This window comes from Lemur catta, unplaced genomic scaffold (genome assembly GCF_020740605.2).
Source record: "Lemur catta isolate mLemCat1 unplaced genomic scaffold, mLemCat1.pri scaffold_145_ctg1, whole genome shotgun sequence".
Lineage (NCBI taxonomy): Eukaryota > Metazoa > Chordata > Mammalia > Primates > Lemuridae > Lemur > Lemur catta.
This window is the reverse complement of record NW_025423769.1, coordinates 60,645-84,629: the sequence shown is the minus strand read 5'-3', so window position 1 is coordinate 84,629 and position 23,985 is coordinate 60,645. Positions and strand designations below refer to the sequence as shown.

The 23,985-nt window shown below is 53.5% G+C and overlaps 5 non-coding genes and 5 pseudogenes across 5 annotated transcripts; all 10 read right to left on the bottom strand.

The window, feature by feature from the left end:
- Window positions 1-194: 194 nt before the first annotated feature.
- Window positions 195-313, bottom strand: LOC123629369. Its single transcript, XR_006732037.1, has one exon. It is a non-coding gene; the product is annotated as a 5S ribosomal RNA (ribosomal RNA).
- Window positions 314-3,793: 3,480 nt separating this feature from the next.
- On the bottom strand, window positions 3,794-3,925 carry LOC123629390 (annotated as a pseudogene).
- Window positions 3,926-5,104: 1,179 nt separating this feature from the next.
- On the bottom strand, window positions 5,105-5,223 carry LOC123629368. The gene has a single exon (XR_006732036.1). It is a non-coding gene; the product is annotated as a 5S ribosomal RNA (ribosomal RNA).
- Window positions 5,224-8,681: 3,458 nt separating this feature from the next.
- LOC123629388 lies at window positions 8,682-8,813 on the bottom strand (annotated as a pseudogene).
- A 1,175-nt stretch (window positions 8,814-9,988) lies between these two features.
- Window positions 9,989-10,107, bottom strand: LOC123629366. The gene has a single exon (XR_006732034.1). It is a non-coding gene; the product is annotated as a 5S ribosomal RNA (ribosomal RNA).
- A 3,459-nt stretch (window positions 10,108-13,566) lies between these two features.
- LOC123629387 lies at window positions 13,567-13,698 on the bottom strand (annotated as a pseudogene).
- A 1,175-nt stretch (window positions 13,699-14,873) lies between these two features.
- LOC123629364 lies at window positions 14,874-14,992 on the bottom strand. The gene has a single exon (XR_006732033.1). It is a non-coding gene; the product is annotated as a 5S ribosomal RNA (ribosomal RNA).
- Window positions 14,993-18,451: 3,459 nt separating this feature from the next.
- Window positions 18,452-18,583, bottom strand: LOC123629386 (annotated as a pseudogene).
- A 1,175-nt stretch (window positions 18,584-19,758) lies between these two features.
- Window positions 19,759-19,877, bottom strand: LOC123629363. The gene has a single exon (XR_006732032.1). It is a non-coding gene; the product is annotated as a 5S ribosomal RNA (ribosomal RNA).
- Window positions 19,878-23,337: 3,460 nt separating this feature from the next.
- On the bottom strand, window positions 23,338-23,469 carry LOC123629385 (annotated as a pseudogene).
- Window positions 23,470-23,985: the final 516 nt, after the last annotated feature.

Below are 23,985 nucleotides of genomic sequence, written 5' to 3'. Positions count from 1 at the left end.
CTGCCCGCCGCCGCCGCCGCCTGGCGGTGCTGCTGCAGCGGGGGAGAGGGGGAGGAAGGCCCGGGGCGGGGGCAGCGGGCCGCGCCGGGGGGCCGGGGGCCGAGCGCGAAAGGGGGGGCGGGCGCGGAGCGCGGGGGGCCCCCCACCCCCCCGACCCCCCACGGGCCGGCGGGCGGGACAAAAGAAGAGGCAAAAGCCTACAGCACCCGGTATTCCCAGGCGGTCTCCCATCCAAGTACTAACCAGGCCCGACCCTGCTTAGCTTCCGAGATCAGACGAGATCGGGCGCGTTCAGGGTGGTATGGCCGTAGACGGCGGCGGCTGGCCCCGGAACGCCTCAAGAGGCCGAGCTGCTGCGACGTGGCCCTCCGGGCCCAGCGCCCCCGACCCCCACCCCCCGACACCCCCGCGCCGTCCTGCAGCCCCGTAGCCTTCAAAGCCTTGCTCGGCAGCTGCTACACAGCACAGAAGCAACACTTTGCCGCAGACACATATACAAATGACAGCAAAAATCAAAGACCAATAGGACATCTCTTCAAAGCACGGAGGACACAAACGGGAGGACAACGTGTGACTTGTCAGATTCTACAGACGGCAGGAGCCCACATGAAGGCTCAGGGAAATATTCCAAAGGAGTGGGACATGGCTCCGAGCTCCCCGGACATGAGCAGACTGGCTTCGGCTGACAGCAGCTCTTAGATTGTCACAGTGGAGCCAGGAAAGTAGAAAGTTCCTTCCTCGCCTTTCCTCCTTGGCGCAGTAGCAAGTAGTCCACGGTGATACGGTGAATGGATACGATTATTCTGTGGCATCACGCAAAGAGCGAATGCTGTGGGTGTCTTTGAGAACTGGGAATTTGGGTGTGAGAGAAAGAGGTGAAATCGATAAAGTATAGAGTAAAAAAGCCTCTAATTTCTCAGTTTCCATTTGGATTCTCAGTGTAAGCTCAATGTATTTTTTCTTTAGTTTTTTAATCTAATTCTATTTTATTGTTTAGTTTTTAGTTGTTTCCCATGGAAAGTGCTGAGAAATAGGTGCAAACTCAACAGCAGTGCATTTCACCAGCATCTAGGTCGTGGTCTCCACAAACCATTGTTATTAAACGGTCCTAAGACCTACTGGAGACATAGGCTGACTTCAAGTCTGGGGCGGGAAATGGACGCTTCTTATGCTGGGAAGCGTGGATGCTATGACATCCAACAGGACGAGGGTCACGTCAAAAGACACAGGAACCAGAATGAGTAGACTCCCGTTTGCCAAACACAGGACAGTCTGATCACCAGTAAGTATAATAATTGCAAGATATCGAAACACATTAAATATGCTTAAATCCACGATTACACCCCTCACAGCGGCAAAACTGACTCGGGTCACTGTGGACAGCGGTAGGAAACAAAGGGAAATGGTGACAGCCGGGGCCGCCCCCAACTAGTTGGGATGTGTGGACACTCTTTCAAAAGACATCTCAACCCATCACCATGTATGCACTGTATTTGCACTGGATTCAAAGAAACTGAAGTGAGTGTATGTGTCTCAGGGAAACGCAGACATCGAGTACTTGCTGTTATCTCTAATACGGTTAAATGTTTAGATGGAATAATGTGGCTGTGATTACACTGAAAAAGGAAAGAAAGCCTCCACCTTTGATAGAAACATATTGACCCTTTATCGATGGAGGGATATTACTAAGGGGATCATGAACTTAAGGTAGGAGGGGTATAAAAGAAACAAGATCTGGCTGGCCAAGGGTTGGTGATTTCTTGAGTCAGGGTAGTGAGTATGTATTCTACTATTCTGTCTGTTTTTGTTTCTATTTCAAATTTCCCATAATAAAAGGTGTCAAAAGATACCACGAAGAGGGTAAAAAACAAGCCGCAAACAGGACAAGGCATCTGTAGCGCATATACTTGGCAAGATATTACTATTACAGAATATCTATGTGTAATATGCTTCATACGCATTTGGCACTGTATCCTCACTATTAATCAGGGAAATAGGAAATAAACAATGAAGCAAGGTGTAGTTTCAAACTCACCAGATTGAGGAAACTTAAAAAACCGATCGCTGTGTTGGCTGGGAGGAAAACTCTTACCCACACCCTGCTGATACGGGAGGTGAAGTGATAGAACCATTTGGAAAACAATGTAGCATAAATGGATATGAATCCACACTGGCGTCATTCAGGAGCAAGCGTATTCTCTGAGGAGCACGTACCAGAGAGAAGATAGGGCACGTGTGACCAGGAATCGTCTAGGGTAATACTCACGGGAGCCCTGTGTACACGGACCTAGTCAAAGATCGGATAAAGATATTTCGATTGCTTCGTGCAGTGCCATTCTATAGCAGTGCTGATGAACTGCAGCTTCCTGTGTCAGCAAGGAGTATTCCCCAAACAGAAGGTTTCCCCCTGGCACACAAGTTACCCAGAATGCATCCACAATGGTTCCACACGTATTATATAAACTGTGAAAATAACAAACTACCTCAATGAGACAGTCATATAACAGAGAGCAAAAACTTTAAAAGGAAAAAGCAAGCAAAATGCTGACAGTCGAGATGGGATTTGTTGGGGAGAAGTGTTTCTTTGGTTGCATGCCTTCAGGAAAAGATACACAGCAAAAGATACACAGCGGCTTGCGACCTATGAATAAACTCCCAGTTTTATAAGGTGAGTGGTAGAGTGTTGGTACAGTTAACTCGATTTAATCTAATAATAATAATAATATTATTATTATTCTTCTTCAACATGTCCATTTCCCTAATTAAAAGAAAAGGAGAAAGAAACAGATTGTAAGTTTCTAGTTATAAACCCTGTTTAAATTTGATTATTTATTAATTTGGGGGAAATGATTAGTTTGGGGGCTCTGTGTCCATCTATCGAGGAATACAGTATAGCCTCTCCATCGATTTGGGCCATCATTTATGTTTGTTACTAAGTTTTCCATCTAAGTTGGCACGTTTTTCCCGTAGGTGCTGTGTAGATTCTCTGTGACTTTGACTGTGATCCTTTTTAAAAATTGCATTCATTATTGTGTATTTGCTAGGAAATAAGAAATATCGAAACTATCGATTGAACGTTGATTTCATGTAGAGCTGTCTTGCGGGACTCACCTAGGCTTTCTACAGGTCTCCCATGCCTAGGGGCAAACAGTGTATTTTGAGAACCGTAGGAGGTGAGGACAATGAACAAGGTGATTTTTCCTTTCCCACCTATTATTAGTGTTTTCCCTTGTTTTAGTGTGTATTTTAGAGCGTCTGTTGCAGTATTGACCAGAAGAATCTCATTATCAACACCCTGGTCTTGCTCGTGACTTTCCAAAGAATGTTTTTACTTCTGAATCCTTAAGACTATTTTCTAAGGATTTAGACTTTTGAAAAGAGTTTCTAGATGTCTTCTCTTCTGGATTCTTAAATTATTTTATCGTGAACGAATGGCCAACTGTTCAGATTCTATTCTTCTGCATATATGGATAGGATCAAATTTCTCCTCTCATAGGGTAACGTGGTCGTCTACTTGGACAACCTTAGAATTTGTCCTGAATTCAGAGCCGGTCCGTCAGAAGTTCCGGAGGCCCGGACCTGCGGCAGGTGTCTGAGGGGCGACAGCCTCGGGGACTGAGCCTCCACATGTCAAACCTGACCCTCTCTCCAGGGGCCACGGGACAGGGTCCGGGCCGGCCGGGGGCGGGAGCCGGGGCGGGCGCGGAGGGCGGAGGGGCCCCGGGCCACCCCACCCCCCCCCCCCCCCGTTTCCAGCCCAGGGGGGTGGGACAGAAAAAGAGGCACAGCAAAAAGCCTAGGGCACCCGGTATTCCCAGGCGGTCTCCCATGCAAGTACTAACCGGGCCCGACCCTGCTTAGCTCCCGAGATCAGAGGGAATCGGGCGGGCGGGCGCGTTGCGTTCGGGGTGGTATGGCCACAGAGGCCGGCGGCCGCCCCCGGACGCCTCAAGAGGCCGAGCTGCTGCTACGCGTCCCTCCCTGCCCAGTCGGGTCCCTCCCGCCGCCCTGGCCCTTCGCTAGCCCACCTGCCCCTATGGGGGGGCGGGCGCAGGCGGAGCCTGACGGGTCTCGCGCGCACCCCCCTGCCCCACCCGAACCGCGGACGCACCGCCGTCGCACATCCCAAGGAGCAGACCCACGGGCACGCGCGCAGGGACAGACTTCCACGCGTGGGGGCGGAGGGCCAGAGCCCGAGAGTGCGCGCGAGAGGGCCCTCCGCCGCCTCGCGCCAGGGCACGGCGGGGAGGGGCTTGCGGGCAGGGCCAGGACAAGGAGGCAGGGCCGTGGCTGCCGCTGGTCCTTCACCCGGAGGTCCTGAAGACGTGCAGTGTCCCCCCCCACCGCGCCACCCCCACCCCCGTCTGGGGAGGACCGTTCTGCCCCGATTCCCGTCAGGGCCTGCGTGTGGCAGCAGGCCCCGCGCGGGGGCGGGGCCGGGGGCGGGGGGCGGTGGGGCCAGAGCCGGCTATCCTGTTGCACCGTGGGGTGGGGTTTGGGGTGGGTTGCCACGGGTCGGGGGGCCGGTGGGTCGTTTGGGTTTGGGTGGGAGTGCTCCGCGTGTGTCCTCTCTGCCCGGGTGGCCGGCGACTTGCCCTGTGCGGTGCGCCGGTGTGTCTCTCCGGAGCCCCGGCGGCGGCGAGGAGCCCGCCCGGCGTGAGGCCCGGGCCCGAGGCCCGGTGTGTGCGGCGGAGAGGAAGTCCACGGTGGGCTGGGGGTCCGGGGGCCCAGGGCACGGTTTGCCGCCGTGGGCTGTCCCGCGCCGGGTGCAGGGGATGTCCCGGAGTGCGGGGCGGGGCCGGAGAAGAGACCCAGCGGCACTTAGGGATCCCGCCGCCCGGCCCGGCCCCGTGTGGGGCCCAGGGCTGGGGCTCGGCTGCCGGCCGAACGGAAGGGCTGGGACGCTCTGCTGCTGCCGCCGCCGCCGCCGCCTGGCGGTGCTGCTGCAGCGGGGGAGAGGGGAGGAAGGCCCGGGCGGGGGCAGCGGGCCGCGCCGGGGGGCCGGGGGCCGAGCGCGAAAGGGGGGGGCGGGCGCGGAGCGCGGGGGGCCCCCCACCCCCCCGACCCCCCACGGGCCGGCGGGCGGGACAAAAGAAGAGGCAAAAGCCTACAGCACCCGGTATTCCCAGGCGGTCTCCCATCCAAGTACTAACCAGGCCCGACCCTGCTTAGCTTCCGAGATCAGACGAGATCGGGCGCGTTCAGGGTGGTATGGCCGTAGACGGCGGCGGCTGGCCCCGGACGCCTCAAGAGGCCGAGCTGCTGCGACGTGGCCCTCCGGGCCCAGCGCCCCGACCCCCACCCCCGACACCCCCGCGCCGTCCTGCAGCCCCGTAGCCTTCAAAGCCTTGCTCGGCAGCTGCTACACAGCACAGAAGCAACACTTTGCCGCAGACACATATACAAATGACAGCAAAAATCAAAGACCAATAGGACATCTCTTCAAAGCACGGAGGACACAAACGGGAGGACAACGTGTGACTTGTCAGATTCTACAGACGGCAGGAGCCCACATGAAGGCTCAGGGAAATATTCCAAAGGAGTGGGACATGGCTCCGAGCTCCCCGGACATGAGCAGACTGGCTTCGGCTGACAGCAGCTCTTAGATTGTCACAGTGGAGCCAGGAAAGTAGAAAGTTCCTTCCTCGCCTTTCCTCCTTGGCGCAGTAGCAAGTAGTCCACGGTGATACGGTGAATGGATACGATTATTCTGTGGCATCACGCAAAGAGCGAATGCTGTGGGTGTCTTTGAGAACTGGGAATTTGGGTGTGAGAGAAAGAGGTGAAATCGATAAAGTATAGAGTAAAAAGCCTCTAATTTCTCAGTTTCCATTTGGATTCTCAGTGTAAGCTCAATGTATTTTTCTTTAGTTTTTTAATCTAATTCTATTTTATTGTTTAGTTTTTAGTTGTTTCCCATGGAAAGTGCTGAGAAATAGGTGCAAACTCAACAGCAGTGCATTTCACCAGCATCTAGGTCGTGGTCTCCACAAACCATTGTTATTAAACGGTCCTAAGACCTACTGGAGACATAGGCTGACTTCAAGTCTGGGGCGGGAAATGGACGCTTCTTATGCTGGGAAGCGTGGATGCTATGACATCCAACAGGACGAGGGTCACGTCAAAAGACACAGGAACCAGAATGAGTAGACTCCCGTTTGCCAAACACAGGACAGTCTGATCACCAGTAAGTATAATAATTGCAAGATATCGAAACACATTAAATATGCTTAAATCCACGATTACACCCCTCACAGCGGCAAAACTGACTCGGGTCACTGTGGACAGCGGTAGGAAACAAAGGGAAATGGTGACAGCCGGGGCCGCCCCCAACTAGTTGGGATGTGTGGACACTCTTTCAAAAGACATCTCAACCCATCACCATGTATGCACTGTATTTGCACTGGATTCAAAGAAACTGAAGTGAGTGTATGTGTCTCAGGGAAACGCAGACATCGAGTACTTGCTGTTATCTCTAATACGGTTAAATGTTTAGATGGAATAATGTGGCTGTGATTACACTGAAAAAGGAAAGAAAGCCTCCACCTTTGATAGAAACATATTGACCCTTTATCGATGGAGGGATATTACTAAGGGGATCATGAACTTAAGGTAGGAGGGGTATAAAAGAAACAAGATCTGGCTGGCCAAGGGTTGGTGATTTCTTGAGTCAGGGTAGTGAGTATGTATTCTACTATTCTGTCTGTTTTTGTTTCTATTTCAAATTTCCCATAATAAAAGGTGTCAAAAGATACCACGAAGAGGGTAAAAAACAAGCCGCAAACAGGACAAGGCATCTGTAGCGCATATACTTGGCAAGATATTACTATTACAGAATATCTATGTGTAATATGCTTCATACGCATTTGGCACTGTATCCTCACTATTAATCAGGGAAATAGGAAATAAACAATGAAGCAAGGTGTAGTTTCAAACTCACCAGATTGAGGAAACTTAAAAAACCGATCGCTGTGTTGGCTGGGAGGAAAACTCTTACCCACACCCTGCTGATACGGGAGGTGAAGTGATAGAACCATTTGGAAAACAATGTAGCATAAATGGATATGAATCCACACTGGCGTCATTCAGGAGCAAGCGTATTCTCTGAGGAGCACGTACCAGAGAGAAGATAGGGCACGTGTGACCAGGAATCGTCTAGGGTAATACTCACGGGAGCCCTGTGTACACGACCTAGTCAAAGATCGGATAAAGATATTTCGATTGCTTCGTGCAGTGCCATTCTATAGCAGTGCTGATGAACTGCAGCTTCCTGTGTCAGCAAGGAGTATTCCCCAAACAGAAGGTTTCCCCTGGCACACAAGTTACCCAGAATGCATCCACAATGGTTCCACACGTATTATATAAACTGTGAAAATAACAAACTACCTCAATGAGACAGTCATATAACAGAGAGCAAAAACTTTAAAAGGAAAAGCAAGCAAAATGCTGACAGTCGAGATGGGATTTGTTGGGGAGAAGTGTTTCTTTGGTTGCATGCCTTCAGGAAAAGATACACAGCGGCTTGCGACCTATGAATAAACTCCCAGTTTTATAAGGTGAGTGGTAGAGTGTTGGTACAGTTAACTCGATTTAATCTAATAATAATAATAATATTATTATTATTCTTCTTCAACATGTCCATTTCCCTAATTAAAAGAAAAGGAGAAAGAAACAGATTGTAAGTTTCTAGTTATAAACCCTGTTTAAATTTGATTATTTATTAATTTGGGGGAAATGATTAGTTTGGGGGCTCTGTGTCCATCTATCGAGGAATACAGTATAGCCTCTCCATCGATTTGGGCCATCATTTATGTTTGTTACTAAGTTTTCCATCTAAGTTGGCACGTTTTTCCCGTAGGTGCTGTGTAGATTCTCTGTGACTTTGACTGTGATCCTTTTTAAAAATTGCATTCATTATTGTGTATTTGCTAGGAAATAAGAAATATCGAAACTATCGATTGAACGTTGATTTCATGTAGAGCTGTCTTGCGGGACTCACCTAGGCTTTCTACAGGTCTCCCATGCCTAGGGGCAAACAGTGTATTTTGAGAACCGTAGGAGGTGAGGACAATGAACAAGGTGATTTTTCCTTTCCCACCTATTATTAGTGTTTTCCCTTGTTTTAGTGTGTATTTTAGAGCGTCTGTTGCAGTATTGACCAGAAGAATCTCATTATCAACACCCTGGTCTTGCTCGTGACTTTCCAAAGAATGTTTTTACTTCTGAATCCTTAAGACTATTTTCTAAGGATTTAGACTTTTGAAAAGAGTTTCTAGATGTCTTCTCTTCTGGATTCTTAAATTATTTTATCGTGAACGAATGGCCAACTGTTCAGATTCTATTCTTCTGCATATATGGATAGGATCAAATTTCTCCTCTCATAGGGTAACGTGGTCGTCTACTTGGACAACCTTAGAATTTGTCCTGAATTCAGAGCCGGTCCGTCAGAAGTTCCGGAGGCCCGGACCTGCGGCAGGTGTCTGAGGGGCGACAGCCTCGGGGACTGAGCCTCCACATGTCAAACCTGACCCTCTCTCCAGGGGCCACGGGACAGGGTCCGGGCCGGCCGGGGGCGGGAGCCGGGGCGGGCGCGGAGGGCGGAGGGGCCCCGGGCCACCCCACCCCACCCCCCCCCCGTTTCCAGCCCAGGGGGGTGGGACAGAAAAAGAGGCACAGCAAAAAGCCTAGGGCACCCGGTATTCCCAGGCGGTCTCCCATGCAAGTACTAACCGGGCCCGACCCTGCTTAGCTCCCGAGATCAGAGGGAATCGGGCGGGCGGGCGCGTTGCGTTCGGGGTGGTATGGCCACAGAGGCCGGCGGCCGCCCCCGGACGCCTCAAGAGGCCGAGCTGCTGCTACGCGTCCCTCCCTGCCCAGTCGGGTCCCTCCCGCCGCCCTGGCCCTTCGCTAGCCCACCTGCCCCTATGGGGGGGCGGGCGCAGGCGGAGCCTGACGGGTCTCGCGCGCACCCCCCTGCCCCACCCGAACCGCGGACGCACCGCCGTCGCACATCCCAAGGAGCAGACCCACGGGCACGCGCGCAGGGACAGACTTCCACGCGTGGGGGCGGAGGGCCAGAGCCCGAGAGTGCGCGCGAGAGGGCCCTCCGCCGCCTCGCGCCAGGGCACGGCGGGGAGGGGCTTGCGGGCAGGGCCAGGACAAGGAGGCAGGGCCGTGGCTGCCGCTGGTCCTTCACCCGGAGGTCCTGAAGACGTGCAGTGTCCCCCCCACCGCGCCACCCCACCCCCGTCTGGGGAGGACCGTTCTGCCCCGATTCCCGTCAGGGCCTGCGTGTGGCAGCAGGCCCCGCGCGGGGGCGGGGCCGGGGGCGGGGGGCGGTGGGGCCAGAGCCGGCTATCCTGTTGCACCGTGGGGTGGGGTTTGGGGTGGGTTGCCACGGGTCGGGGGGCCGGTGGGTCGTTTGGGTTTGGGTGGGAGTGCTCCGCGTGTGTCCTCTCTGCCCGGGTGGCCGGCGACTTGCCCTGTGCGGTGCGCCGGTGTGTCTCTCCGGAGCCCCGGCGGCGGCGAGGAGCCCGCCCGGCGTGAGGCCCGGGCCCGAGGCCCGGGTGTGCGGCGGAGAGGAAGTCCACGGTGGGCTGGGGGTCCGGGGGCCCAGGGCACGGTTTGCCGCCGTGGGCTGTCCCGCGCCGGGTGCAGGGGATGTCCCGGAGTGCGGGGCGGGGCCGGAGAAGAGACCCAGCGGCACTTAGGGATCCCGCCGCCCGGCCCGGCCCCGTGTGGGGCCCAGGGCTGGGGCTCGGCTGCCGGCCGAACGGAAGGGCTGGGACGCTCTGCTGCTGCCGCCGCCGCCGCCGCCTGGCGGTGCTGCTGCAGCGGGGGAGAGGGGAGGAAGGCCCGGGCGGGGGCAGCGGGCCGCGCCGGGGGGCCGGGGGCCGAGCGCGAAAGGGGGGGCGGGCGCGGAGCGCGGGGGGCCCCCCACCCCCCCGACCCCCCACGGGCCGGCGGGCGGGACAAAAGAAGAGGCAAAAGCCTACAGCACCCGGTATTCCCAGGCGGTCTCCCATCCAAGTACTAACCAGGCCCGACCCTGCTTAGCTTCCGAGATCAGACGAGATCGGGCGCGTTCAGGGTGGTATGGCCGTAGACGGCGGCGGCTGGCCCCGGACGCCTCAAGAGGCCGAGCTGCTGCGACGTGGCCCTCCGGGCCCAGCGCCCCGACCCCCACCCCCGACACCCCCGCGCCGTCCTGCAGCCCCGTAGCCTTCAAAGCCTTGCTCGGCAGCTGCTACACAGCACAGAAGCAACACTTTGCCGCAGACACATATACAAATGACAGCAAAAATCAAAGACCAATAGGACATCTCTTCAAAGCACGGAGGACACAAACGGGAGGACAACGTGTGACTTGTCAGATTCTACAGACGGCAGGAGCCCACATGAAGGCTCAGGGAAATATTCCAAAGGAGTGGGACATGGCTCCGAGCTCCCCGGACATGAGCAGACTGGCTTCGGCTGACAGCAGCTCTTAGATTGTCACAGTGGAGCCAGGAAAGTAGAAAGTTCCTTCCTCGCCTTTCCTCCTTGGCGCAGTAGCAAGTAGTCCACGGTGATACGGTGAATGGATACGATTATTCTGTGGCATCACGCAAAGAGCGAATGCTGTGGGTGTCTTTGAGAACTGGGAATTTGGGTGTGAGAGAAAGAGGTGAAATCGATAAAGTATAGAGTAAAAAGCCTCTAATTTCTCAGTTTCCATTTGGATTCTCAGTGTAAGCTCAATGTATTTTTCTTTAGTTTTTTAATCTAATTCTATTTTATTGTTTAGTTTTTAGTTGTTTCCCATGGAAAGTGCTGAGAAATAGGTGCAAACTCAACAGCAGTGCATTTCACCAGCATCTAGGTCGTGGTCTCCACAAACCATTGTTATTAAACGGTCCTAAGACCTACTGGAGACATAGGCTGACTTCAAGTCTGGGGCGGGAAATGGACGCTTCTTATGCTGGGAAGCGTGGATGCTATGACATCCAACAGGACGAGGGTCACGTCAAAAGACACAGGAACCAGAATGAGTAGACTCCCGTTTGCCAAACACAGGACAGTCTGATCACCAGTAAGTATAATAATTGCAAGATATCGAAACACATTAAATATGCTTAAATCCACGATTACACCCCTCACAGCGGCAAAACTGACTCGGGTCACTGTGGACAGCGGTAGGAAACAAAGGGAAATGGTGACAGCCGGGGCCGCCCCCAACTAGTTGGGATGTGTGGACACTCTTTCAAAAGACATCTCAACCCATCACCATGTATGCACTGTATTTGCACTGGATTCAAAGAAACTGAAGTGAGTGTATGTGTCTCAGGGAAACGCAGACATCGAGTACTTGCTGTTATCTCTAATACGGTTAAATGTTTAGATGGAATAATGTGGCTGTGATTACACTGAAAAAGGAAAGAAAGCCTCCACCTTTGATAGAAACATATTGACCCTTTATCGATGGAGGGATATTACTAAGGGGATCATGAACTTAAGGTAGGAGGGGTATAAAAGAAACAAGATCTGGCTGGCCAAGGGTTGGTGATTTCTTGAGTCAGGGTAGTGAGTATGTATTCTACTATTCTGTCTGTTTTTGTTTCTATTTCAAATTTCCCATAATAAAAGGTGTCAAAAGATACCACGAAGAGGGTAAAAAACAAGCCGCAAACAGGACAAGGCATCTGTAGCGCATATACTTGGCAAGATATTACTATTACAGAATATCTATGTGTAATATGCTTCATACGCATTTGGCACTGTATCCTCACTATTAATCAGGGAAATAGGAAATAAACAATGAAGCAAGGTGTAGTTTCAAACTCACCAGATTGAGGAAACTTAAAAAACCGATCGCTGTGTTGGCTGGGAGGAAAACTCTTACCCACACCCTGCTGATACGGGAGGTGAAGTGATAGAACCATTTGGAAAACAATGTAGCATAAATGGATATGAATCCACACTGGCGTCATTCAGGAGCAAGCGTATTCTCTGAGGAGCACGTACCAGAGAGAAGATAGGGCACGTGTGACCAGGAATCGTCTAGGGTAATACTCACGGGAGCCCTGTGTACACGGACCTAGTCAAAGATCGGATAAAGATATTTCGATTGCTTCGTGCAGTGCCATTCTATAGCAGTGCTGATGAACTGCAGCTTCCTGTGTCAGCAAGGAGTATTCCCCAAACAGAAGGTTTCCCCTGGCACACAAGTTACCCAGAATGCATCCACAATGGTTCCACACGTATTATATAAACTGTGAAAATAACAAACTACCTCAATGAGACAGTCATATAACAGAGAGCAAAAACTTTAAAAGGAAAAGCAAGCAAAATGCTGACAGTCGAGATGGGATTTGTTGGGGAGAAGTGTTTCTTTGGTTGCATGCCTTCAGGAAAAGATACACAGCGGCTTGCGACCTATGAATAAACTCCCAGTTTTATAAGGTGAGTGGTAGAGTGTTGGTACAGTTAACTCGATTTAATCTAATAATAATAATAATATTATTATTATTCTTCTTCAACATGTCCATTTCCCTAATTAAAAGAAAAGGAGAAAGAAACAGATTGTAAGTTTCTAGTTATAAACCCTGTTTAAATTTGATTATTTATTAATTTGGGGGAAATGATTAGTTTGGGGGCTCTGTGTCCATCTATCGAGGAATACAGTATAGCCTCTCCATCGATTTGGGCCATCATTTATGTTTGTTACTAAGTTTTCCATCTAAGTTGGCACGTTTTTCCCGTAGGTGCTGTGTAGATTCTCTGTGACTTTGACTGTGATCCTTTTTAAAAATTGCATTCATTATTGTGTATTTGCTAGGAAATAAGAAATATCGAAACTATCGATTGAACGTTGATTTCATGTAGAGCTGTCTTGCGGGACTCACCTAGGCTTTCTACAGGTCTCCCATGCCTAGGGGCAAACAGTGTATTTTGAGAACCGTAGGAGGTGAGGACAATGAACGAGGTGATTTTTCCTTTCCCACCTATTATTAGTGTTTTCCCTTGTTTTAGTGTGTATTTTAGAGCGTCTGTTGCAGTATTGACCAGAAGAATCTCATTATCAACACCCTGGTCTTGCTCGTGACTTTCCAAAGAATGTTTTTACTTCTGAATCCTTAAGACTATTTTCTAAGGATTTAGACTTTTGAAAAGAGTTTCTAGATGTCTTCTCTTCTGGATTCTTAAATTATTTTATCGTGAACGAATGGCCAACTGTTCAGATTCTATTCTTCTGCATATATGGATAGGATCAAATTTCTCCTCTCATAGGGTAACGTGGTCGTCTACTTGGACAACCTTAGAATTTGTCCTGAATTCAGAGCCGGTCCGTCAGAAGTTCCGGAGGCCCGGACCTGCGGCAGGTGTCTGAGGGGCGACAGCCTCGGGGACTGAGCCTCCACATGTCAAACCTGACCCTCTCTCCAGGGGCCACGGGACAGGGTCCGGGCCGGCCGGGGGCGGGAGCCGGGGCGGGCGCGGAGGGCGGAGGGGCCCCGGGCCACCCCACCCCACCCCCCCCCCGTTTCCAGCCCAGGGGGGTGGGACAGAAAAAGAGGCACAGCAAAAAGCCTAGGGCACCCGGTATTCCCAGGCGGTCTCCCATGCAAGTACTAACCGGGCCCGACCCTGCTTAGCTCCCGAGATCAGAGGGAATCGGGCGGGCGGGCGCGTTGCGTTCGGGGTGGTATGGCCACAGAGGCCGGCGGCCGCCCCCGGACGCCTCAAGAGGCCGAGCTGCTGCTACGCGTCCCTCCCTGCCCAGTCGGGTCCCTCCCGCCGCCCTGGCCCTTCGCTAGCCCACCTGCCCCTATGGGGGGGCGGGCGCAGGCGGAGCCTGACGGGTCTCGCGCGCACCCCCCTGCCCCACCCGAACCGCGGACGCACCGCCGTCGCACATCCCAAGGAGCAGACCCACGGGCACGCGCGCAGGGACAGACTTCCACGCGTGGGGGCGGAGGGCCAGAGCCCGAGAGTGCGCGCGAGAGGGCCCTCCGCCGCCTCGCGCCAGGGCACGGCGGGGAGGGGCTTGCGGGCAGGGCCAGGACAAGGAGGCAGGGCCGTGGCTGCCGCTGGTCCTTCACCCGGAGGTCCTGAAGACGTGCAGTGTCCCCCCCACCGCGCCACCCCACCCCCGTCTGGGGAGGACCGTTCTGCCCCGATTCCCGTCAGGGCCTGCGTGTGGCAGCAGGCCCCGCGCGGGGGCGGGGCCGGGGGCGGGGGGCGGTGGGGCCAGAGCCGGCTATCCTGTTGCACCGTGGGGTGGGGTTTGGGGTGGGTTGCCACGGGTCGGGGGGCCGGTGGGTCGTTTGGGTTTGGGTGGGAGTGCTCCGCGTGTGTCCTCTCTGCCCGGGTGGCCGGCGACTTGCCCTGTGCGGTGCGCCGGTGTGTCTCTCCGGAGCCCCGGCGGCGGCGAGGAGCCCGCCCGGCGTGAGGCCCGGGCCCGAGGCCCGGGTGTGCGGCGGAGAGGAAGTCCACGGTGGGCTGGGGGTCCGGGGGCCCAGGGCACGGTTTGCCGCCGTGGGCTGTCCCGCGCCGGGTGCAGGGGATGTCCCGGAGTGCGGGGCGGGGCCGGAGAAGAGACCCAGCGGCACTTAGGGATCCCGCCGCCCGGCCCGGCCCCGTGTGGGGCCCAGGGCTGGGGCTCGGCTGCCGGCCGAACGGAAGGGCTGGGACGCTCTGCTGCTGCCGCCGCCGCCGCCGCCTGGCGGTGCTGCTGCAGCGGGGGAGAGGGGAGGAAGGCCCGGGCGGGGGCAGCGGGCCGCGCCGGGGGGCCGGGGGCCGAGCGCGAAAGGGGGGGCGGGCGCGGAGCGCGGGGGGCCCCCCACCCCCCCGACCCCCCACGGGCCGGCGGGCGGGACAAAAGAAGAGGCAAAAGCCTACAGCACCCGGTATTCCCAGGCGGTCTCCCATCCAAGTACTAACCAGGCCCGACCCTGCTTAGCTTCCGAGATCAGACGAGATCGGGCGCGTTCAGGGTGGTATGGCCGTAGACGGCGGCGGCTGGCCCCGGACGCCTCAAGAGGCCGAGCTGCTGCGACGTGGCCCTCCGGGCCCAGCGCCCCGACCCCCACCCCCGACACCCCCGCGCCGTCCTGCAGCCCCGTAGCCTTCAAAGCCTTGCTCGGCAGCTGCTACACAGCACAGAAGCAACACTTTGCCGCAGACACATATACAAATGACAGCAAAAATCAAAGACCAATAGGACATCTCTTCAAAGCACGGAGGACACAAACGGGAGGACAACGTGTGACTTGTCAGATTCTACAGACGGCAGGAGCCCACATGAAGGCTCAGGGAAATATTCCAAAGGAGTGGGACATGGCTCCGAGCTCCCCGGACATGAGCAGACTGGCTTCGGCTGACAGCAGCTCTTAGATTGTCACAGTGGAGCCAGGAAAGTAGAAAGTTCCTTCCTCGCCTTTCCTCCTTGGCGCAGTAGCAAGTAGTCCACGGTGATACGGTGAATGGATACGATTATTCTGTGGCATCACGCAAAGAGCGAATGCTGTGGGTGTCTTTGAGAACTGGGAATTTGGGTGTGAGAGAAAGAGGTGAAATCGATAAAGTATAGAGTAAAAAGCCTCTAATTTCTCAGTTTCCATTTGGATTCTCAGTGTAAGCTCAATGTATTTTTCTTTAGTTTTTTAATCTAATTCTATTTTATTGTTTAGTTTTTAGTTGTTTCCCATGGAAAGTGCTGAGAAATAGGTGCAAACTCAACAGCAGTGCATTTCACCAGCATCTAGGTCGTGGTCTCCACAAACCATTGTTATTAAACGGTCCTAAGAGCTACTGGAGACATAGGCTGACTTCAAGTCTGGGGCGGGAAATGGACGCTTCTTATGCTGGGAAGCGTGGATGCTATGACATCCAACAGGACGAGGGTCACGTCAAAAGACACAGGAACCAGAATGAGTAGACTCCCGTTTGCCAAACACAGGACAGTCTGATCACCAGTAAGTATAATAATTGCAAGATATCGAAACACATTAAATATGCTTAAATCCACGATTACACCCCTCACAGCGGCAAAACTGACTCGGGTCACTGTGGACAGCGGTAGGAAACAAAGGGAAATGGTGACAGCCGGGGCCGCCCCCAACTAGTTGGGATGTGTGGACACTCTTTCAAAAGACATCTCAACCCATCACCATGTATGCACTGTATTTGCACTGGATTCAAAGAAACTGAAGTGAGTGTATGTGTCTCAGGGAAACGCAGACATCGAGTACTTGCTGTTATCTCTAATACGGTTAAATGTTTAGATGGAATAATGTGGCTGTGATTACACTGAAAAAGGAAAGAAAGCCTCCACCTTTGATAGAAACATATTGACCCTTTATCGATGGAGGGATATTACTAAGGGGATCATGAACTTAAGGTAGGAGGGGTATAAAAGAAACAAGATCTGGCTGGCCAAGGGTTGGTGATTTCTTGAGTCAGGGTAGTGAGTATGTATTCTACTATTCTGTCTGTTTTTGTTTCTATTTCAAATTTCCCATAATAAAAGGTGTCAAAAGATACCACGAAGAGGGTAAAAAACAAGCCGCAAACAGGACAAGGCATCTGTAGCGCATATACTTGGCAAGATATTACTATTACAGAATATCTATGTGTAATATGCTTCATACGCATTTGGCACTGTATCCTCACTATTAATCAGGGAAATAGGAAATAAACAATGAAGCAAGGTGTAGTTTCAAACTCACCAGATTGAGGAAACTTAAAAAACCGATCGCTGTGTTGGCTGGGAGGAAAACTCTTACCCACACCCTGCTGATACGGGAGGTGAAGTGATAGAACCATTTGGAAAACAATGTAGCATAAATGGATATGAATCCACACTGGCGTCATTCAGGAGCAAGCGTATTCTCTGAGGAGCACGTACCAGAGAGAAGATAGGGCACGTGTGACCAGGAATCGTCTAGGGTAATACTCACGGGAGCCCTGTGTACACGGACCTAGTCAAAGATCGGATAAAGATATTTCGATTGCTTCGTGCAGTGCCATTCTATAGCAGTGCTGATGAACTGCAGCTTCCTGTGTCAGCAAGGAGTATTCCCCAAACAGAAGGTTTCCCCTGGCACACAAGTTACCCAGAATGCATCCACAATGGTTCCACACGTATTATATAAACTGTGAAAATAACAAACTACCTCAATGAGACAGTCATATAACAGAGAGCAAAAACTTTAAAAGGAAAAGCAAGCAAAATGCTGACAGTCGAGATGGGATTTGTTGGGGAGAAGTGTTTCTTTGGTTGCATGCCTTCAGGAAAAGATACACAGCGGCTTGCGACCTATGAATAAACTCCCAGTTTTATAAGGTGAGTGGTAGAGTGTTGGTACAGTTAACTCGATTTAATCTAATAATAATAATAATATTATTATTATTCTTCTTCAACATGTCCATTTCCCTAATTAAAAGAAAAGGAGAAAGAAACAGATTGTAAGTTTCTAGTTATAAACCCTGTTTAAATTTGATTATTTATTAATTTGGGGGAAATGATTAGTTTGGGGGCTCTGTGTCCATCTATCGAGGAATACAGTATAGCCTCTCCATCGATTTGGGCCATCATTTATGTTTGTTACTAAGTTTTCCATCTAAGTTGGCACGTTTTTCCCGTAGGTGCTGTGTAGATTCTCTGTGACTTTGACTGTGATCCTTTTTAAAAATTGCATTCATTATTGTGTATTTGCTAGGAAATAAGAAATATCGAAACTATCGATTGAACGTTGATTTCATGTAGAGCTGTCTTGCGGGACTCACCTAGGCTTTCTACAGGTCTCCCATGCCTAGGGGCAAACAGTGTATTTTGAGAACCGTAGGAGGTGAGGACAATGAACAAGGTGATTTTTCCTTTCCCACCTATTATTAGTGTTTTCCCTTGTTTTAGTGTGTATTTTAGAGCGTCTGTTGCAGTATTGACCAGAAGAATCTCATTATCAACACCCTGGTCTTGCTCGTGACTTTCCAAAGAATGTTTTTACTTCTGAATCCTTAAGACTATTTTCTAAGGATTTAGACTTTTGAAAAGAGTTTCTAGATGTCTTCTCTTCTGGATTCTTAAATTATTTTATCGTGAACGAATGGCCAACTGTTCAGATTCTATTCTTCTGCATATATGGATAGGATCAAATTTCTCCTCTCATAGGGTAACGTGGTCGTCTACTTGGACAACCTTAGAATTTGTCCTGAATTCAGAGCCGGTCCGTCAGAAGTTCCGGAGGCCCGGACCTGCGGCAGGTGTCTGAGGGGCGACAGCCTCGGGGACTGAGCCTCCACATGTCAAACCTGACCCTCTCTCCAGGGGCCACGGGACAGGGTCCGGGCCGGCCGGGGGCGGGAGCCGGGGCGGGCGCGGAGGGCGGAGGGGCCCCGGGCCACCCCACCCCACCCCCCCCCCGTTTCCAGCCCAGGGGGGTGGGACAGAAAAAGAGGCACAGCAAAAAGCCTAGGGCACCCGGTATTCCCAGGCGGTCTCCCATGCAAGTACTAACCGGGCCCGACCCTGCTTAGCTCCCGAGATCAGAGGGAATCGGGCGGGCGGGCGCGTTGCGTTCGGGGTGGTATGGCCACAGAGGCCGGCGGCCGCCCCCGGACGCCTCAAGAGGCCGAGCTGCTGCTACGCGTCCCTCCCTGCCCAGTCGGGTCCCTCCCGCCGCCCTGGCCCTTCGCTAGCCCACCTGCCCCTATGGGGGGGCGGGCGCAGGCGGAGCCTGACGGGTCTCGCGCGCACCCCCCTGCCCCACCCGAACCGCGGACGCACCGCCGTCGCACATCCCAAGGAGCAGACCCACGGGCACGCGCGCAGGGACAGACTTCCACGCGTGGGGGCGGAGGGCCAGAGCCCGAGAGTGCGCGCGAGAGGGCCCTCCGCCGCCTCGCGCCAGGGCACGGCGGGGAGGGGCTTGCGGGCAGGGCCAGGACAAGGAGGCAGGGCCGTGGCTGCCGCTGGTCCTTCACCCGGAGGTCCTGAAGACGTGCAGTGTCCCCCCCACCGCGCCACCCCACCCCCGTCTGGGGAGGACCGTTCTGCCCCGATTCCCGTCAGGGCCTGCGTGTGGCAGCAGGCCCCGCGCGGGGGCGGGGCCGGGGGCGGGGGGCGGTGGGGCCAGAGCCGGCTATCCTGTTGCACCGTGGGGTGGGGTTTGGGGTGGGTTGCCACGGGTCGGGGGGCCGGTGGGTCGTTTGGGTTTGGGTGGGAGTGCTCCGCGTGTGTCCTCTCTGCCCGGGTGGCCGGCGACTTGCCCTGTGCGGTGCGCCGGTGTGTCTCTCCGGAGCCCCGGCGGCGGCGAGGAGCCCGCCCGGCGTGAGGCCCGGGCCCGAGGCCCGGGTGTGCGGCGGAGAGGAAGTCCACGGTGGGCTGGGGGTCCGGGGGCCCAGGGCACGGTTTGCCGCCGTGGGCTGTCCCGCGCCGGGTGCAGGGGATGTCCCGGAGTGCGGGGCGGGGCCGGAGAAGAGACCCAGCGGCACTTAGGGATCCCGCCGCCCGGCCCGGCCCCGTGTGGGGCCCAGGGCTGGGGCTCGGCTGCCGGCCGAACGGAAGGGCTGGGACGCTCTGCTGCTGCCGCCGCCGCCGCCGCCTGGCGGTGCTGCTGCAGCGGGGGAGAGGGGAGGAAGGCCCGGGCGGGGGCAGCGGGCCGCGCCGGGGGGCCGGGGGCCGAGCGCGAAAGGGGGGGCGGGCGCGGAGCGCGGGGGGCCCCCCACCCCCCCGACCCCCCACGGGCCGGCGGGCGGGACAAAAGAAGAGGCAAAAGCCTACAGCACCCGGTATTCCCAGGCGGTCTCCCATCCAAGTACTAACCAGGCCCGACCCTGCTTAGCTTCCGAGATCAGACGAGATCGGGCGCGTTCAGGGTGGTATGGCCGTAGACGGCGGCGGCTGGCCCCGGACGCCTCAAGAGGCCGAGCTGCTGCGACGTGGCCCTCCGGGCCCAGCGCCCCGACCCCCACCCCCGACACCCCCGCGCCGTCCTGCAGCCCCGTAGCCTTCAAAGCCTTGCTCGGCAGCTGCTACACAGCACAGAAGCAACACTTTGCCGCAGACACATATACAAATGACAGCAAAAATCAAAGACCAATAGGACATCTCTTCAAAGCACGGAGGACACAAACGGGAGGACAACGTGTGACTTGTCAGATTCTACAGACGGCAGGAGCCCACATGAAGGCTCAGGGAAATATTCCAAAGGAGTGGGACATGGCTCCGAGCTCCCCGGACATGAGCAGACTGGCTTCGGCTGACAGCAGCTCTTAGATTGTCACAGTGGAGCCAGGAAAGTAGAAAGTTCCTTCCTCGCCTTTCCTCCTTGGCGCAGTAGCAAGTAGTCCACGGTGATACGGTGAATGGATACGATTATTCTGTGGCATCACGCAAAGAGCGAATGCTGTGGGTGTCTTTGAGAACTGGGAATTTGGGTGTGAGAGAAAGAGGTGAAATCGATAAAGTATAGAGTAAAAAGCCTCTAATTTCTCAGTTTCCATTTGGATTCTCAGTGTAAGCTCAATGTATTTTTCTTTAGTTTTTTAATCTAATTCTATTTTATTGTTTAGTTTTTAGTTGTTTCCCATGGAAAGTGCTGAGAAATAGGTGCAAACTCAACAGCAGTGCATTTCACCAGCATCTAGGTCGTGGTCTCCACAAACCATTGTTATTAAACGGTCCTAAGACCTACTGGAGACATAGGCTGACTTCAAGTCTGGGGCGGGAAATGGACGCTTCTTATGCTGGGAAGCGTGGATGCTATGACATCCAACAGGACGAGGGTCACGTCAAAAGACACAGGAACCAGAATGAGTAGACTCCCGTTTGCCAAACACAGGACAGTCTGATCACCAGTAAGTATAATAATTGCAAGATATCGAAACACATTAAATATGCTTAAATCCACGATTACACCCCTCACAGCGGCAAAACTGACTCGGGTCACTGTGGACAGCGGTAGGAAACAAAGGGAAATGGTGACAGCCGGGGCCGCCCCCAACTAGTTGGGATGTGTGGACACTCTTTCAAAAGACATCTCAACCCATCACCATGTATGCACTGTATTTGCACTGGATTCAAAGAAACTGAAGTGAGTGTATGTGTCTCAGGGAAACGCAGACATCGAGTACTTGCTGTTATCTCTAATACGGTTAAATGTTTAGATGGAATAATGTGGCTGTGATTACACTGAAAAAGGAAAGAAAGCCTCCACCTTTGATAGAAACATATTGACCCTTTATCGATGGAGGGATATTACTAAGGGGATCATGAACTTAAGGTAGGAGGGGTATAAAAGAAACAAGATCTGGCTGGCCAAGGGTTGGTGATTTCTTGAGTCAGGGTAGTGAGTATGTATTCTACTATTCTGTCTGTTTTTGTTTCTATTTCAAATTTCCCATAATAAAAGGTGTCAAAAGATACCACGAAGAGGGTAAAAAACAAGCCGCAAACAGGACAAGGCATCTGTAGCGCATATACTTGGCAAGATATTACTATTACAGAATATCTATGTGTAATATGCTTCATACGCATTTGGCACTGTATCCTCACTATTAATCAGGGAAATAGGAAATAAACAATGAAGCAAGGTGTAGTTTCAAACTCACCAGATTGAGGAAACTTAAAAAACCGATCGCTGTGTTGGCTGGGAGGAAAACTCTTACCCACACCCTGCTGATACGGGAGGTGAAGTGATAGAACCATTTGGAAAACAATGTAGCATAAATGGATATGAATCCACACTGGCGTCATTCAGGAGCAAGCGTATTCTCTGAGGAGCACGTACCAGAGAGAAGATAGGGCACGTGTGACCAGGAATCGTCTAGGGTAATACTCACGGGAGCCCTGTGTACACGGACCTAGTCAAAGATCGGATAAAGATATTTCGATTGCTTCGTGCAGTGCCATTCTATAGCAGTGCTGATGAACTGCAGCTTCCTGTGTCAGCAAGGAGTATTCCCCAAACAGAAGGTTTCCCCTGGCACACAAGTTACCCAGAATGCATCCACAATGGTTCCACACGTATTATATAAACTGTGAAAATAACAAACTACCTCAATGAGACAGTCATATAACAGAGAGCAAAAACTTTAAAAGGAAAAGCAAGCAAAATGCTGACAGTCGAGATGGGATTTGTTGGGGAGAAGTGTTTCTTTGGTTGCATGCCTTCAGGAAAAGATACACAGCGGCTTGCGACCTATGAATAAACTCCCAGTTTTATAAGGTGAGTGGTAGAGTGTTGGTACAGTTAACTCGATTTAATCTAATAATAATAATAATATTATTATTATTCTTCTTCAACATGTCCATTTCCCTAATTAAAAGAAAAGGAGAAAGAAACAGATTGTAAGTTTCTAGTTATAAACCCTGTTTAAATTTGATTATTTATTAATTTGGGGGAAATGATTAGTTTGGGGGCTCTGTGTCCATCTATCGAGGAATACAGTATAGCCTCTCCATCGATTTGGGCCATCATTTATGTTTGTTACTAAGTTTTCCATCTAAGTTGGCACGTTTTTCCCGTAGGTGCTGTGTAGATTCTCTGTGACTTTGACTGTGATCCTTTTTAAAAATTGCATTCATTATTGTGTATTTGCTAGGAAATAAGAAATATCGAAACTATCGATTGAACGTTGATTTCATGTAGAGCTGTCTTGCGGGACTCACCTAGGCTTTCTACAGGTCTCCCATGCCTAGGGGCAAACAGTGTATTTTGAGAACCGTAGGAGGTGAGGACAATGAACAAGGTGATTTTTCCTTTCCCACCTATTATTAGTGTTTTCCCTTGTTTTAGTGTGTATTTTAGAGCGTCTGTTGCAGTATTGACCAGAAGAATCTCATTATCAACACCCTGGTCTTGCTCGTGACTTTCCAAAGAATGTTTTTACTTCTGAATCCTTAAGACTATTTTCTAAGGATTTAGACTTTTGAAAAGAGTTTCTAGATGTCTTCTCTTCTGGATTCTTAAATTATTTTATCGTGAACGAATGGCCAACTGTTCAGATTCTATTCTTCTGCATATATGGATAGGATCAAATTTCTCCTCTCATAGGGTAACGTGGTCGTCTACTTGGACAACCTTAGAATTTGTCCTGAATTCAGAGCCGGTCCGTCAGAAGTTCCGGAGGCCCGGACCTGCGGCAGGTGTCTGAGGGGCGACAGCCTCGGGGACTGAGCCTCCACATGTCAAACCTGACCCTCTCTCCAGGGGCCACGGGACAGGGTCCGGGCCGGCCGGGGGCGGGAGCCGGGGCGGGCGCGGAGGGCGGAGGGGCCCCGGGCCACCCCACCCCACCCCCCCCCCCGTTTCCAGCCCAGGGGGGTGGGACAGAAAAAGAGGCACAGCAAAAAGCCTAGGGCACCCGGTATTCCCAGGCGGTCTCCCATGCAAGTACTAACCGGGCCCGACCCTGCTTAGCTCCCGAGATCAGAGGGAATCGGGCGGGCGGGCGCGTTGCGTTCGGGGTGGTATGGCCACAGAGGCCGGCGGCCGCCCCCGGACGCCTCAAGAGGCCGAGCTGCTGCTACGCGTCCCTCCCTGCCCAGTCGGGTCCCTCCCGCCGCCCTGGCCCTTCGCTAGCCCACCTGCCCCTATGGGGGGGCGGGCGCAGGCGGAGCCTGACGGGTCTCGCGCGCACCCCCCTGCCCCACCCGAACCGCGGACGCACCGCCGTCGCACATCCCAAGGAGCAGACCCACGGGCACGCGCGCAGGGACAGACTTCCACGCGTGGGGGCGGAGGGCCAGAGCCCGAGAGTGCGCGCGAGAGGGCCCTCCGCCGCCTCGCGCCAGGGCACGGCGGGGAGGGGCTTGCGGGCAGGGCCAGGACAAGGAGGCAGGGCCGTGGCTGCCGCTGGTCCTTCACCCGGAGGTCCTGAAGACGTGCAGTGTCCCCCCCACCGCGCCACCCCACCCCCGTCTGGGGAGGACCGTTCTGCCCCGATTCCCGTCAGGGCCTGCGTGTGGCAGCAGGCCCCGCGCGGGGGCGGGGCCGGGGG